Genomic DNA, 17,602 nt, shown 5'->3' with positions numbered 1-17,602 from the left:
CGGGGCAGGGGTGAGCTGGGCGGGGAGTTCCCCTGCGTGCCGCCCCCTCCCCCTTACTTGCTGCAGGCAGCCCTCCCCACACTCCCCTGCCCCAGCTCCCTCTGCTTAAATGCCAGCTGCAACCAGGGTGGCTGAAGATCCGGCCGCCGCGGTCACTGTCGAAGAAAATGGTGCCCCTCAAATCCTAGCACCTAGGCGACAGCCTAGGTCGGCTAAATGGTTGCACTGGCCCTGGGTGGAGTGATGAGATGTATAAGCTATTTGAAGTGCAAAGCAACGATGTGTGACAGTTTAGGACAGGAAATATATAACAATACCAATATCTGATTGAAATTGCCGAGGAAAATTAGATAAGCAGACTGTTATTATCCAAACTAGAATCTGGCTAGGCCACTTTAGGTGGCACCCCCTAATTCTCAGGAGAAATAAATGCCATGGGATCTTTGTCGGGGGCGGGGTAGGATGTTAGTTTTATATCTCATCTCCAAATACTAAAATTCCTTTGGAAATTTTTGTTTAAAAGTGACCACACATGCTAAGTAGCTGTTTTACTAAATCGAAAAACAACAAAACACAAAGATACTAATTCACAATATGAATACACAATATGAACTAAAAAAATGAAATAATTTTCAGATCACAAATCTCCCATCTGAAAATAGTACTTCCAATTGTTTTACAAACTATGACTGAAATCCTGGCTCCACTGAAGTGGCAAAACTCTTATCAACTTCAATGTGGCCAGGACTTCACCCTGTAACTCTAAAATCAACATGACTTATTTTTTAATTTTCTTATTAAAAAAGGAAAACAAAGAAAAATATATTTTGATTTGAAATTTTCTATGCCAAGTTTCATCCCAGAGTGAATTGTTACAAGCACTAATATGAATCCTTCAAAATAGGGATTGAAAATGTAAAGGTGAACATACTCTTAACAAAAGTCTTGCTAGCTTGTGCTCCATACAGGTTCCATACAAAAAGGATTTTCATAAAAAATAATGTAAATAGAGACAAAAATCTAAAATAATGAAATAAACCAGGGGTTGGCCACCTATGGCACATGTGCCAAAGGTGGTACGTGAGCTGATTTTAGTTGGCACGAGGAGCGGGCTGAGCCGCTCAGCCCGCCACCGCTCTGGGGTTTCCACTGCTGGCTCCTGCCAGCCGGAGTCCCACCGTTGGTCCCACTCAGTGCCTGCCTCTGGCCTGGGGTTCCTTCCCCTAGGCTGGCAGCAGGCTGAGACTCCAGCTGTCAGGAGCTGGTGGCCAAACCCAGAGCAGCAGTGGGCTGAGCTGCTCAGCCCACTGCCACTCTGGGGTTCCCACTGCTGGCCCCTTGCCAGCTGGGGTCCCACTGAGCACCCGCTGCTGGCCTGGGTGAAGGAACCCCAGGCTGGCAGTGAGCTGAGACCCTGGCTAACAGGAGCCGGCGGCTGAAACCCCAAAGCAGGGGTGGGGGGAGACGCTCAGCCGACCACCGAAACCCCAAAGCTGGGCGGGCTGACCTGCTCAGCCCGCTGCCTCTCTGGGGTTCTGGCTGCTGGCCCCTTGCCAGCCAGGGTCCCTGCCACAGCCCCACTCACCTTGCTTCCGATTGGAGTTCCAGCGCAGGCCCCCTGCCAGACAGGGTCCAGGCCTCCGGCCCTGCTCAGCCCTACCAGCTGCCAGCTCCACTCACCTCCACTACCAATCTGGGGTTCCAGTCGGTGAACAACTGATCAGAAGCCTGTGTTCAGCTTAAAGTATCCAAATACGTGCCACCAGACATTGGAAAACTCCAGCATTGGAAAAGCAAGGGCAAGGATCACAGTAAACTAATAAGATCTGCATTTTAATTTAATTTTAAATAAAGCTTCTGAAAGAGTTTGAAAACCTTGTTTACTTTACATATAACAGTAGTTTGTTTATATATTATAGACTTATAGAGAGACCTTCTAAAAAACATTGAAAGGTATTACCAGCACGCGAAGCCTTAAATTAGAGTGTATACATGAAGACTCGGCACACCACTGCTGAAAGGTTGCTGACCCCTGAAATAAGCAATGGAAAACCTTCTAGACACAGACAGTAGTATGAAAAAGTAACAACATATAATAGGCCCAATGACAAATTTAAAATATTTTTTATTTTCTCAGCTCAAAAGTATAATATTGTTACAAGTGAAGTAAGGTATCCTATGAGTAATCGATTTTAAAAATTAGCATAAAGTCAAAAGCTAATTGAATATAAATATTTGCAGGACCACCTGGGGGGGGGGGAAGTGGGGCAATTTGCCCCAGGCCCTGGGCCCCACAGGCCCCCACAAGAGTTTTTCAGGGCCCCTGGAGTGGGGTCCTTCACTTGCTCCGGGGGCCCCGGAAAACTCTCGCGGGGCCTGGACCCCCGGAGCTTCTTCGGCTCCGGATCTTTGGTGGCAATTCAGCGGCAGGGGGTCCTTCCACTCTGGGACCAGCCGCCGAAGTGCCCCTAAGACCCATGGCGGGAAGTCCTTCTGCCCCGGGACTCGCTGCCAAAGACGCCAGGCCTCCTGAATTCTCTGGGCAGCCCTGAATATTTGATGTATTAAAACAGCCTTTCACAATTCAAATAAAATCCAGATAAGAGCCCACACTTTAAATACTGTGCAGCCAGATTTTATCTAAAATGCTGTTCTTTCTAAAAGTATGTTGGAGTTCACTGTCTTCATCTAGTCAATGCCTCATAGTATACTGTTAGCAATAATCAATGAACTACCCACACACTGTTTGACAGAATTCTGTAGCTAGATCACATTGAAACTTCTGCTTTGATACAATGTTTGAATGTTGGTAATTATAATATTAATTTATTCCTATTAATATTACACAAGAAAAATGTCTCCGATACTTTACAGTTCAAATGGGAAAACAGCTGGTGTCCCTTGACCCAGAATTAAAATTAACTAGGTTCCTATCTGCAAAATAAAACGAGACTAAACGAATTCTGAAATTCTCCTGAGTGCATTAACATAGCTCATCTGTCATTCATTACAAAGATACCAAAGAGAAAAAGTATTTATGCTGCAGATAGTTGTAGAAATGATCCTTGGCTATATGATTATGATGAAATCTGGGTGTGCTTTGAAACCCCTGGTATGCAACACAAAGCAGGATTTTGGGTGTTCACAGTGAATCCCCATACTTCTTTCAAAAGGCTGCTATAAATTATAATCTACAGATCTCCAAATCCCTGACTGGAGGGGAGGGTGGGGAGATTAGAACACTTTTCACCTCTTGGTCCAGTCAGTATGGTCATGACTGAGATTTGTGCTTCAAATCCAGTGTTATTGTTAGGCCAGATTCAAAGGAAGTCAAATACTCTACTGACAAAACAATGGGAAAAGGAAAGTTCTGAAGAAATAAGTGCTGCATGTTGAAATATATGCATGTCACACCCCATTTGTCTTTCATATTTAAGAATAAAACAGCCTGTCTTGCAGCAGTTATTATATGCCATACATTTTATTTTAAAAATGCAAGAAATTTGGCACGAAGAACAAAAAAATCAACTGATGAAAAGCATTTATGTCATGGTTTAAATTAAGACCTTTGTAATGCAAGAATTACATCAGCGGTAGGCTTAACTTAATGAAAATAAGACATTGTTTTTAAAAACTGTGAACGATCAAATCCTGTCTCTTCAATGAACATGAGAAAAGACAGAAGGGGACTAGTGGACAATTTAAACTGAAATTGGACTGATTCACGCTTTACCTTCGTGAAGTATTGAAGTTTTTCAAATTCTTCTGTGGTAGTGCAGTTAACTGTATGCAGATATGGATTTTAAAATGTACTTAGTGCATATTAGATATTAAGATATGTCTCCAATATTTACATTATTTTGTTTTCAGTGTTCAGTTTGATATCTTGGATTTTTTTTTGTTCTGTTTAAATTCTGACTACGTCTTGTAGAACAAATACAATGTACCTTTCCAAAATGCTTATTAACAGAATGTTTTGTATATGATGAATTGATATCCATAAAAAAAATTACATTAAAAATGAGAAGCAGCAATGAAGATGTGCTGTCTGGAGACATGATCCATAATTTCTATCAACTTTTGTCATTTTTTCGTATGCATTTATATCTTTATTGGTCTTGTGTGTGTTTTGTGACTACATAACTAGAGTGTTTGAAAACAAATGTATATTTATACAAGACTACAATGGAATTGGTTTCTAAAGGGTATGAGTATATGGTTAAAATGCTACAACGAATACTGCTTTTGTTGTGATGAGGTTAATTAAATTATGAACTGTTTAAATTGTTGCATTTATGCAATATTATAAAAAGAACTATAGTTTGCTTATATATAATCCTTTCTTTGCTGTTATTGTAGGTAAATGCAGTTGTCGTTTTTATGTACAAAACATAAAAATAATGAATAGTATAAATGGCAGAAGAATCCAAAATTTGGTTGTAATTACATCAGCTTGTGGCTGTACACTTTTACATTATTTTGAACTAATTAGACCGCCTTGTATTATTATTTTAAGAAATGCTCACCAATGTGTTATAAGACAGTATGTTAAGTATTTTGTTATTTTAATGTTAGGATAAACACCCAGAGTACAGGATGGTTGCCTACAATTACATTTGAGAAAGGATAATAAATATTCAGACTTTCTAATGCCAATACTTTAAGAAGATACTGTATATTAAAAAATGATCTTTAATTGTTAGTTAAGGTATAGAAAAGGAGGTTTTTTTAACACTTTGAATTAGCTATGGAGAAAAAAATATTCTTGATATGAGATGTGTGACTGAGTCCAGCACTGTAAATTCTGAAAAATACTCAATACAAACAAAATGCTTTGATATGTTCCTAATATTTTCCAATAAGACAATGAGTTTTACAATAATGGCCCCTTCTTGTGATAAATGAAGGAGGTGAAATAGCCTGATATGGTTACCAAGGAAATGATCAAAGCAAGTCAATAAGAAAAGGATGACTAATAGAGATCTTCTCACAAAAAGACTCCACAGCATACACTTATCAGAAAGTAATTATTTATTCCTACCATTCCCAGGGCTTCTGACATTTGTGGCAGTTTTATTTTAAACAAATGCAGTGAATGGCTCACTTTCATTTTAACCTTAAAACTTCTATGACCTGCTTTGGCCCTAAGGATGAAAAAATGATGGGAATGGGAAGGGGAGGATTTAGTAGTACTGAGCCTGATACTGCAGCCAGTGCATGTCAGCAGTTACAGCTGGCTTCAGTGAGAATTGTTTGCATGCAGCAGCTGCAGAATTAGGCCCCATGTTAAAGGTAGGGAAAAAATTGGAGTTGCAGTTTTTTTGCTTGTATGTCATTAAAAAAAGCCTCATTTTTTTTCTACTTGTTTTTTCACATAGAAATATGAAGACGGTCAAATGCTGTCTTCCCTGTTCCAGCAGAGGTATCCCTGGAAAGGACTTGGATATGTAGATTAGGAGCTTGCTCAGCCCTTGAATGAAGGGGCCGGTATGGAATCTTTAACAAAAAAGTTTTTTTCCCACATGCTTTTAGATATTTGATTTAAATATATGTTAACAAAAGAAATAAATTATTTTAAACAGTCTGAATAAAAATTAATTCCCTTCTCAATCAGGCTTGGCTTCTGTGGTCTCAGTAATGTCATAAACCTATTAATTCTTCAGTCTTCCAAAATGTTTTCCAGAAAAAACAGGGTAGATAAGGCCAGACTTTGGCAGCTGGTACTATAAGGTTGGGTCTCACTGCAGTTAGGAAAGAAGGGGACAGTTTGGAAGCCTGGGTTCTTTAGTGGCAATTTGACAATCATCATTTCAACTAGTTTCAAAAGCAGGTATTTCTTCTGAATGCAATCACCTGGTTCTACTCTACGCCTTGTTTCCACCTGATAAATTGCATTAAGTCCTGCTAAAACTACATTAAATATTTTCCTGATACTGCTTTTCCATGTAAACAATTGCTGTAGTTGCCACAAATGTTATGCAATAGCAGCCTGCATCAATAGAATCTGAACAACAATCTGTCTATTAAGATGTGGGCCGTACTGGGAATATGTTTGAGAATGCATGGGTTAAAAATTGACTACCTTCTGTTTAACCTAGAGATATAATAATAGGGACTCCAAGTCTATGGTGGTTTGGGTGACAACTCAAGTATATTTAATGTTTGATATAGAATTGACATCTACAGGGCCTGATCCTGCAAACACTTACACACAAGTAACTTTATTCAGAAAATAAATTCCATAAAGGGCTTCTTTACATGGAAATTGGTGTTCTTACTTCTTAGACCCTATTTGAAAATTAGTTTCTCAAATGAACATTCCCTTTCAAAATACACCTCTACCCCGATATAACGCTGTCCTTGGGAGCCAAAAAATCTTACCGCATTATATCAAACTTGCTTTGATCTGCCGGGGCGTGCAGCCTCGCCCCCCACCCCGCTTGCTCCCTCTGGAGTGCTGCTTTACCATATTATATCTGAATTCGTGTTATATCAGGTTGCCTTATATCGGGATAGAGGTGTATACTATTCTAGCACTAGTACTAATTAACATATTGCGAACTCAAATGACTACTACCAGATGGTACTTACTACTAGTTAGTGCTTGTATCACTTAGATGTTTATACTTTCAAAATGCTGTATAAACGTTACCTAATTAATCCTCACAACCATCTCTGTGAGGTAACCAAGTTCTGTTTTCCCTATTTTATAGATAGAGAAATTGAGACATTGTTGAGTTGAGTTGTTAAAGGCCACAGAGCTGTATTTCTGAGTAAAAGGGTTAGTTTTAAAAAGTAGCTTCACTGATTTAAAATTTGAACGAAGGAAAGAAAATCCATATGAAGAACAAATCTAAAAATCCACCTTCATTTCATTCACTGTGGATAAATATCTGCTGAAATGGAAAGACCCAGACAGTTATCAAAGCAAAGTTTAAACAAAGAGCATCTGGAAAAAAAAGTTAAAAGGATGTTTTATAATAATAATGCAGTTACCCAAATGTCAGTGTATTTGATCAAAGCTGATCTACAGAGCTCAGATTTGGCATTAGGTGAATCATCTTTTATTAGCTATTTCTTTTTTATTCAAATGGTTAAAATGGTGAGAGTTTGAATGGAAAGACATGCTGAGGTTTCACTTATCTGCAGTTGGGGAAGACAAATGAAGCCCACCATAATGGCCCACAGCTACCTTGTCTTTACAAGGTGCAACATATTGAAACTACAGGTCACAACATGTCTTAATCCTTCTTGAGCCAAATTGAATCAAGGTGAAGCACTGCTGTGGATCAAATCACAAGACAGGGCCTGTTGTCCCCTATATGCAGTAGGAGCCACTATCTCATACCACTAGCACAGTGGTTTTCAACCTTTTTTCATTTGTGGACTTCTAAAATTTTTTGAATGTGGTCCGCAGACCACAGGTTGAAAACCACTGTTCTGTGGTAACAACCTTTCACGGACCCCTTAGACATCACCTCCAGATCACCAGAGGTCCATGGATCACAGGTGGAAAACCACTGCACTAGCAAGTTGCCTATGGGACAAAAATAAGCTACCCCAGTTATTCAGGATCATTCCTTTGATCTAGAGGTAAGAGACTGAGTCTGTTTAGAGAGAGAATATATTTGCAGGTTCTGTCTTTCGATTTCCAGAAACAGCCATCATGAACTCAGCCCCTCTTTGTACCACAGTTCCTTCACGAGCTATGCTGCTATTGACCGTCCCCTACATCTGCACACCACCTCCCGCACTGTCTATGGAGCTACCAGGTATAGAGGGGAAACTGGAGTAGCATTAATTTTCCTAGTGTTCTTTCAACAGGAAATCTCCGAGATTGTGGTGCAAGAACTCCAGAACAAACACCCAACCCCACAGGTGTGCCTCAAACAAAATTCTCCCAGAACATCAGGATTAACAGCAAGATGCCTATTAATATATTATTGCTTATCCATGGTCCTTCTGTGTTGAAGGACTTCTATGTTTTAAGCTTATATCATTTCACATAAATTAAAAACCTCCTGAATATCTTAATTATTCTTACGCTAAACTTGAAAACATATTGATAAACATCCAGACTAGGTAAAAAAGTCAACGTTTTGATTCTAACACCAAATGTTTGAAATGATATTTATGAATAAAAACATCAAATAAAATCGTCCGGAGACACAGGTTTGGTTCCTAGATCTGCTAATGATCTGTTGTGTGACATTTAACACCCTTTGTCTTGTCTATTTAGATCAGAAGCTCTTCAAGATTGTCACTTACTATTTGTATATACAACAGCAATGCTGCCCTGATCTGAGCTGTGTCATGTTGGTGCTACAGTAATACAATTAAATAATAAGTAATAATAAACAATAATAATAAACCATCTATAGATCTACATCTGGGAATACAACAGACGGAATTATGGGAGTTTGATCCCCTCTCCCCACAATTCCCAAATCTGAGAGAATATCCCATAATACCATGCAAAAATTGCCCACTCTGCAGCACATCTAGGATCAGATTGCATATCAGGGACTTAAAATGTGTTGAAAAATGGAAGCAAGCTTTCTAGTCTTTTTTATTCTGCTGATTTTGAAATTATGTTTCATTTATTTCAATATATTCATGGAAATTTTGATCAGAATTTTAAAAAATCATTTTCATGTTTTTATTTTAAAATTTTTAGTTTTTCTGTGGTTGAGTTTTTTGTTTTGTTTTGTTTTACTTTCCCCCCCTTCTTTTTTCCTTATTCCTTCACTTTTTTCTTTTGGCCACCGAAAAAGGGAGGGAAGAAAATGATAAATTATAAAAATGACATATTCCAATGTCATCAACAACAAAAAAAGAAAGAGTAAAAGAAATTAAAAATGTTTGTGATAAAAATTTCTGTTTTTTTAAAAAGAGTTCTTTTTCAACCAAAAACTCCTTAATTCTATAATTTATGCCACGTCCATATGATCCTGTAGTTGTTCTGTGTATCATTCAATCATGGAGGAGGGCATCATCTAGTATTATCAAGACTGGACATCTTTCTAAAATATATGCTCTAATTTAAACATATGTCATTGGGTACATGCAGGAATTATTGGGTGAGGTTCTGTGGCCTGTTGTGCAGAACTAATCATGTGCTCACACCGTAAAACTATTAAACTATGAAATCCACAGTGTATATGCCTCTGAGCATGTAACATTTGAAATTGAAGATGCAAACTCATTATGGCAGAGAAGAGGCATACATTGGAGTCATGGATGTGAGAAGAGGGCCCTCAAATTATGTAGATCCACTGGCCAAAACCCCATGTAGGGGGCCTCAATAATGACTGAATCGATTTTCTTTGAAATAGCCAACAAATTATCTCTTGAGTTAAAATTAAGCAGGAGAAATTTCAGCCAAAAGGTTTTTTGGGATGGGAAGCAGAGAAACGTGTCAGCTCTCAACCAACATCTTTGCTACCATGATGTTATAATTAGGTCAGAAATTTCCTACTGTAGTACATTTAGAGGGAACATGATTTCACTATACACACATACATATTCATATAAGATTATTAATTTTATAGATATAGATAAAACGGGGATTTGGGAGTATAATACTCTTTGTGTTCCTGTTATTAAAAAAAATACGCCTCAGATTTAAAAAAGATACTCCTCAGATTTCTATTCCCTACTGGGGATACTTTACGTATTTCAATAAAATTAAAATATTGTGTTACAGTGACTGTTAGAGCAAAGGGCTGAGAGTCAGAAAGCTTCTGATTTGAGATCTCAGCCAAATCACGTGACTTTGAGGAATTAACCTGTTGTATGCCTAAGTTACCTATTTGGAAAACTGAATTTAAAAAACAAAACAAAACAGTCTTCTCAGTAGAAAAACAAACAAATAAATGCTGTATCTATAACTATTAAGGCTTAGGCACTATAGGCCCATGCCTATAGTCCCAGCTGCTAGAGTCATGAGATTACATCAGACTCTAATTTTTCATTTTTAAAAAATGTATGTTTCTAGCCCCCATGTTGTGAATAGAAGTTTGAAGATGTGAAACAAATGTAACCAACACAGTTATGCCTGCCTGAGCCTGCCAAAAGTATGAAACAATCGTTCCTTAGAGTGTGCATCTAAATGGGGTGTTAATATTAAGATCCTCTTCCTGTGAAGTAGGGGTTAGGTGCAGGGGACTGTGTGTGTGGCAGAAGAAGGATGGTGTGCCCTGACATGCACAAAAGCAGATACTTTGTGCTAGGGACCTTACTGCTGCTACCCTTACTTCTCCAGATTCTGGCCAACCTGGGAAGGGATGGGTCCCCTCTGCCATCAACAATCCAAGTGAGGGTGGGGCCACAACATGAAAGTGAGGACACAAAGGTGGACCTATGGAGTGGCTTGTGTTGTGGTATGCCTAGAGCCTCAAATTGCCCTAATTCCACAATGCGAACTTTGTGTTTAGTTTTTTCCAGTTAAACAGTTCACATAAATAAATAAAATGGCAACAATAATTAAGTTTTGAAAATGCCCAATGTACATAATCTTTTCACAAAGATTTTAGTATGTGTTCTAATTGTGCATGCACAGTATTATCCCTGGAATACAGGCTGTTTTGTACATAAGCAAACTTGCATTAACATGATAGACAGGAACAGTTACATTCTATCGTATCAGTGATCCATAAATAATGGGTCACTGGGAGATTTAGAAACTGTACCTTTCAATCCGTGCCAAAGAGATACATCAAGGTGCACTGATGTGAAGCGCAGCTGACACACCTTGAAACATCCTCAAAACACCTCGGGCAATGAGTCAGACCCTTCCTCTAAAAGTAATGATGCCAAAGGATGTCAGCTGACAGTTTCAGTGATGGTGCCTAGTAAACAATGTCAGTAACAAAATTATTTTATTACCTTTTCGTCTGGATAAAAACATCAATCTCCTTTCCCTGTAAAAATTAACATCTCTCAAAAACTAAAATGTATAAGATCTCTCACAAATACTCAATAAGGAGGAAGCCACAGTACTATTTAAGTATGGAGAACTGCTGAAGCATTATAGGAGTCTCATAGCAGAGTGTAAACTACAGACTGTAGCGCTGCAGCTGTGCTGCTGTAGTACAGACATTTATTACCATGATGGAAGGAGTTCTTCTTTTGCTGTAGTAAATCCTTCTCTCCAACTGGTGAGAGCTAGGTCATTAGAAGAATTTTCCCATTGATTTAGCACTGTCTACATCAGGCTTAGATAGGCTTAATTACATCTCTCGGGGCGTGGTCAACTTAAGTTTTTAGTGTAGACAACCCCTGAGTTGTTAGAATGAAGTCAGGAGAAAGGAAGGTTGAGACACAAGCAGAGGGAGAGATATGGAAAGGCAAGAGAGAGGCAGAGGGAAAAGAGCTGGGGAAAGATCTCAGAATGGACAACACCGAAGAGCTGGTCTACACCAGGAAGTTAAGTCGACCCAACTACAGCTTTGTCTACACTACGACCTTTTAGCAACACAGCTGTGCTGCAACAGCCGTGCTGCTAAAAGGCACACAGTGCAGCTGCTGTTTGTCAGCGGGAGACAGCTCTCCCGCTGACAAAAAACTTCCACCCACAACGAGTGGCAGCAGATTTGTTGGCAGGAGAGTGCTCCTAGCAACAAATCGCTTTGTGTTGGTAAAACTTTTGTCATTCAGGGTGGGGGTTTAACACCCCTGAACAACAAAAGTTTTGCTGATGAAATTCCAGTGTAGACAAAGCCTAAGTCACCCAAGGGTGTGAAAAATTCACACCCCTGAGAAAAGTAGTTAAGCTGAACTAAGCCCTAGTGTACACACTGCTATGTTGATAGAAAAATTCTTCCATTGACCAAGCTACTACGTGTTAGAGAGGTGGATTTACTACAGTGAGGGAAGAACCCCTTCTGTCTCTGCAGCAAGTGTCTACACTGAAGTGCTACTGCAGCTGTGTTTCTGTTGCATTTCAAATGTAGACATGAGAAAGGCACAGGAAAGAGAATCTTTATAGAAAGGTGTGGGATGAGGAGGATGGAACAAATGAATGAGCTCCAAAAGACAAGGAAAAGAGTGAGGCCAGGTCTACTCTGCAAATATTTGTTGGCACAGCTATGTCGGTCAGAGAGGTGAAAAGGTGTGCTTCATGACCAACATGGCTGTGCCGGCAAAAGCCGCTAATATAAACATAGGTATACCAGCAAAACTGCTGGTATATTTTATTTTGTTTGGGGGCTGAAATAAGCTATACTGGCAACAATATATTTTTATACCAGGAAACCACTCCTAATATAGACCTGACCCAAGATTTGGTTGTAAATTAAAAGAGAAGACAGAGATAGAGATACGGAACAGAGGCAGTGAGAGCTGAAAAAGACTACAGGGGAGTCGCATCTTATGCGGGGTTAGGTCAGAGGTGAAAGTAAGCCAGTACACTCTGGTATGGCGTACTGGCAAGAGCTGGTGCACTGTACCGAGGCGGCCCGGCTTCCTCAGGCTGCAATTTAATGGGTCTGGGGCTCCCAGCCACCAGAGCCCCACTGCCGGAGCTCTGGAGTAGCAGCAGGGCTCCGGGAGTTATTTAAAGGGCCAGGGCTCCCGCTGCCTCTATTGCCCTGGGCCCTTTAAATAGCTGCTGGAGCCCTGCTGCTGCTACCCCAGGGCTCTGGAGGCTATTTAAAGGGCCGGGACAGTAGAAGCAGGAGAGTTCTGGGCTGTTTAAATAGCCCCCGGAACCCTGCTACCAGAGCCCTGGGGTAGCAGCGGCAGCTGGGGGCTCCAGCAGCAGTTTAAGGGGCCCGGGGCGGTAGCAGTGGCCGAGCCCTGGGCCATTTAAATAGCCACCGGAGCCACCGGCTGCCACTGCTACCCCAGCAGGGGAGGGGAGGGGAGGGCACTTCCAGTACAGGGAGGGCCGGGGCTGGCTCTGATCCCCCATCTCTGCCCCTTCCACCCCAGTCCCTGCCCCTTCCGGAGGCCAGAGCCAGCCCCGTACTGGTAAGTCTCTATTTCTGCTTTCACCCCTGAGTTAAGTATCAGAGGGGTAACCGTGTTAGTCTGGATCTGTAAAAGCAGCAAAGAATCCTGTGGCACCTTATAGACTAACAGACGTTTTGGAGCATGAGCTTTCGTGGGTGAATACCCACTTCGTCGGAGGCATCCGTATTCACCCACAAAAGGTCATGCTCCAAAACATCTGTTAATCTATAAGGTGCCACAGGATTCTTTGCTACCCCTGGGTTCTGAAGTCAGCGCTTAAAGCGAAAATCGCGTATAGTCAAACGCTAATTGAGTGGAATGGCCAGCGGAATCACCCGTACTACAGGTACAGTATTTACATTTTTCTTTTTCTTTTTTGTTCTTTTTTGCCAGCCACGTATAGTTAAAATCCTGTAAGTTAAATGTGCCTATGATGTGACTCCATTGTAATTAGCTCATTCCTTGCCAGGGCAAGATTGCTCCCTAAACTACATTTCATGATGCTCTATCCAGTCTGACAAAAAATGTAAGTATCTAGCTATTATGGCTGAAGAAAAATGTGGATGGTGTGTAACAGCTACAGAAATATCAGAGTTTGCATGGAGCTTGTTCTGAGTGGTGTAAGTCCCCCATCCATATTAGTGAGGCGTTAACTCAGCTTTTCATTGATAAATAAAATGTCAACACTATAAACTATTTCATTCCCTATGTAAGAAAGGAGAGGGAGGATCACAGTTCTGCACAATTTACCAAGTGACATTTCATTTTGGTGCCACAAATGGGTGGCGTTTGGGAGACACTACAACTTATTATTTAGCCCCAGTGAAAAAGGAGCCATTCACTAGGAGCCTAGCCGACTCCATAGGCGTATTCAAACCCCACAGAGGTCTTCAGAAGAGCTCAACAAGCATGTACAAACAAATTTTGAACATCTGCACAATCTAATGTGAGCATATCTCATTTTAGCAACTAACATGGACAAAACGTATTTTGTGGGTGTAGTTTGGAAGAGTTCAACCATTCCCGTCTCCCTGTATCCCCCCAATTCAACCCCTGAACAGGATACTAATTGCTTTCCACAGGCTAACAGATCTCACTTTCAGGAAGTTTTTTCAGATATTCAGCCCAGATTTTCCCTTTCTTTTATACCATTATACCTAGAAACCATCTAAAATACAGAGAGACGTACAGAACAGGGAAATAGGAAAGGAGGAGATGGAATGGGCAAGTAAAAAATGAGATGGGGATAGCAATTAAATTAAACAAAAACAGGGCGAAAAGGGAATTTAGAAAACTTCAGTGAGTTACCAGAACATGCAGATGTAATTGTCAGCAGCAAGACTCCAGTAGAACAAAAAAATATACTTTGTGAAAATTAATGCTAATGCCAAAGTTATTCATTATTATATTTATTATTTACATTGTCACAAATGTGGGTGGCATTATACAGAGATAATAAAAAGCATGACCTCTGCCCAAAAGAGAGCTTTACAGATCTGTTAGCACTATGCTAAACAACTTTTAAACCAAACAATGAACCATTAATTGTTCTTTGTTACATTTAAGCATATTTATTATTTGATTATTACCAGTGCAGCTTCCATGTGCCCAAGAAAGCTATTCTTGTCAGAGAGCCCTGGGACAGGGTGGTGTAGCACAGTGGCATAGTGAAGTATGATCACAGAGAGAAATTTTAAAATATTCACTGGCTTTTTAAGATTATGGATACTGGTTTAAAAAAAAATCAAGGGAACATGTGACTGTTAAAAACACTGGTCTTTGCCTGAATTCTTAACTTCAGTCAAAAAATGTGTAATGAGTTTTTTTGAAGCACTGAGAATATGAAGTGACAGCATGTGTCTCTGTTCAGAGTGGGAAGGTTATTGACATCTGTTGCCTCTTGCCTTATACTTAGATTGTAAGCTCTTTGGGGCAGGGACCATCTTTTTGTTCTGTTTTTGTACAGTATTGCAGTAATACTAATAAATAAATAATAATAAAAATACGTCTACATCACCTCTTGATTTGGTTTGCTAAAGAGAAATGTTACACAAATTGCAAATGGAGCCCAGCCCCGGGAAGACTATATGGGCCATATTCACCCCAGGATACTTCCATTTGAATGGCGTTACCCCAGGAATAAATTTGGCCCACTATGCGCCTTTGTGACTGGGAATAGGGAGACACTAGGTTTAGGGACCAGATATTGAGAAAAAGAGGCAGAGAGAGACTTGGAGGTATTATAGGGATGAGTGCACACTGGAAGTTAGAGAAACAGTCAATCAGGAACAGAGTAGATCAGGATCTAGGAGCAGAAGCAGGGAATGGATTAGTGGATGGGAAACACTGATGTCAGAGAACAGGAGATAGATGGAGAGGTGGGGTGCGGTGTGGGGGATAACAAAGGACCAGGGAAAGAAGAAGGAATGGAGTCAAGGAATTGATGAGTTAAGAGAAAGCCAATAGTTCCTCACTGGAATATGATCTTGGAGAGTGGACTCTATCCCACAGCCTTTGGACTTGAAAGGCTTGGTTACTCTGGCCAGTGAATGTAGCAGCCCAATTCTCCATCCTTTTCATGTTGGAATGGTGCAAAAACAGACATAGACCACACTGGGGGTTGTAGATAGCTAACATGCTTTTAAACAAGCCTGCGGCTCAAGGGTTACATGTGTTTGGCATGGTGTTAGTTAACATGGGTTAGTTAACACATTTCCTGACATAGGCTAGACAGGTTCCCAGCATGGACATGGTGCACCAATGTAGCCATGTCATTTACTATCGCAAGTCATGTTGTCAGCATAGACATACCACTGTGCTGTGCTCCAACGCACACTGCTGGCAAAAGATCCCAGCAGAGCCAGGCTCTCCGACAGCTGTTTCTCCATGGAGGAGCCATGCCCCGCTGGTATGTGGGTTTCAGAAAGGCACCTCCTTCTCATAGGGCACACTCAGGTGGGCATGGGGGGGGGGGGGCTCAGCCCTGCAGGGGAAGAGAGAGCACACAGCAGTTCAACCCTCTGCACAGCATGGGGAGAGTCCCCACAGCATGGGGAGATTGGAAGAGATGGTGGGGACTGAGCCCCCCAAAGCAGGAGGGGGGAGATGGTGGGAGCTGAGCCCACCACGAGCAGGGGGAAGGGGGGAAAAGACAGTAGAGGCTAAGCCCCCCCAGAGCAGGGAAAAGGGGAGGAAGACACAGTGGGGGCTGAACCCCCCCCCAGAGCAGGGGAAAGGGGAGGAAGATACAGTGGGGGCTGAGCTCCCCTAGAGCAGGGGGAAGGGGGGGGAAGAGACAGCGGGGGCTGAGCTCCCCTAGAGCAGGGGGAAGGGGGGGGAAGAGACAGTGGGGGCTGAGCCTCCTCCAGAGCAAGGGGAAGGGGGGAAAGACAGTGGGGGATGACCCTCCCCAGAGCAGGAGGAAGGGGGGAAGAGACAGTGGGGGCTGAGCCCCCCCCCCAACAGGGAGGAGACGTTGGAGCAGGAGGAGACGGCGGGGGCTGAGCCCCCCCAGAGCAGGGGGAAAGGGCGAGACGTTGGGAGCTGAGCCCCCAGGTCAGGGGAGGCGGAAGCTGAGCCTTCCCCTGACCTGGGCACGAAGGTCCCCCCAAGCGCGGGGGAGGGGGCAGCTTTCCCGCTCTCCGCGAGCGCCAAGCCGGCTGCAGCCCGCTCACCCGTTCGCGTCTCAGGAGACGCAGCAGCGAAGCAGGCGCCAGCCGGGAGCCGGAAAACGCGCCCCAACAAGCTGTTAATGCGAGTCCAGGACCGGGCCGGGGGTGCGGCCGGGACTCCGATTCCCTCCCCCCGCCGCGGGGTTTCCGGGCTGCGCAGGAGTGCGGAGACCAGAGCCTAGTGGCCACGAGAGGTTCTGCCTCCACCTTCTCTCCCTCCCTGAGCTTGGGGCTAATCAGAGGCGCCCCCCGCTGGCTGCGCGGGGGCTAAGGGCGGGTCCCAGGAGAAGGGGCCGGAACAAGCCGCCCCAGTGGCTGTGCGCGTGGTATACGGAGGGTCCCAGGAGGAGGCCGTGACGAGCCTGCCAGTGACTGTGCAGGGGGTCCGAGGAGGGGTCCAGCACTGGGCGAGCCCATAGCAGCTGGCCATGGGTGTGAGGGATCCCTCCAGTGAACGGCTGAGCCCCGCAGTGGCAGCACTGGTCTTCCCATCAGGACGGTTCGCCTTTGCTGTCTGCACCAAGGCACGTGCGGGGTCATTCCCGTCCCCCCTCTGCCCCAAGTTTACCCCCGCTCATTTCATGTTGCAACTGTGCGAAAGCCACCACGAGCCACGTGAATTAAAATGAGCCCATTTTGGAACGAAACGTGACCTCCTCAGCCGGGTCACTGGCATCCCCCCCGCACAGTTAGCACAGCACGACACCGCCGTTAGTCTGCAGGAGCAGAAACCGAAGTGACAGCCCCCCTCCCCTTTTCCGTGGTGAGGTCTTGAGATTGTACCCACCCCAGCGTCCCAAGGCCACTTAGAGGTTGGGGCGGGAGGTCGTTTTACTCCCACACTAGCTTTAAAGCCTGTTTAAAGACGCTCTTTGGGGAACTGCATGGAGCATTTCGAGCATCCAGTCGGGAGTCTCCTACAAGGGGGCAGTTGCAGCGTGCTGGCAGTGGCTTCTCTGGTGCAGTGGTTTATCTCT

General features: G+C 42.9%; 1 protein-coding gene across 1 annotated transcript in view; it reads right to left on the bottom strand.

The window, feature by feature from the left end:
• The window catches only part of ERICH5 (glutamate rich 5), an 801,722-nt gene that overhangs the window by 104,371 nt on the left and 679,749 nt on the right, over window positions 1–17,602 (bottom strand). The gene's annotated exons all lie outside the window — the stretch shown is intronic.

Source organism: Gopherus flavomarginatus, chromosome 2, assembly GCF_025201925.1.
Source record: "Gopherus flavomarginatus isolate rGopFla2 chromosome 2, rGopFla2.mat.asm, whole genome shotgun sequence".
Lineage (NCBI taxonomy): Eukaryota > Metazoa > Chordata > Testudines > Testudinidae > Gopherus > Gopherus flavomarginatus.
Note: the sequence above shows the minus strand (reverse complement) of the source record. Positions and strands in the feature narration are given on the sequence as shown.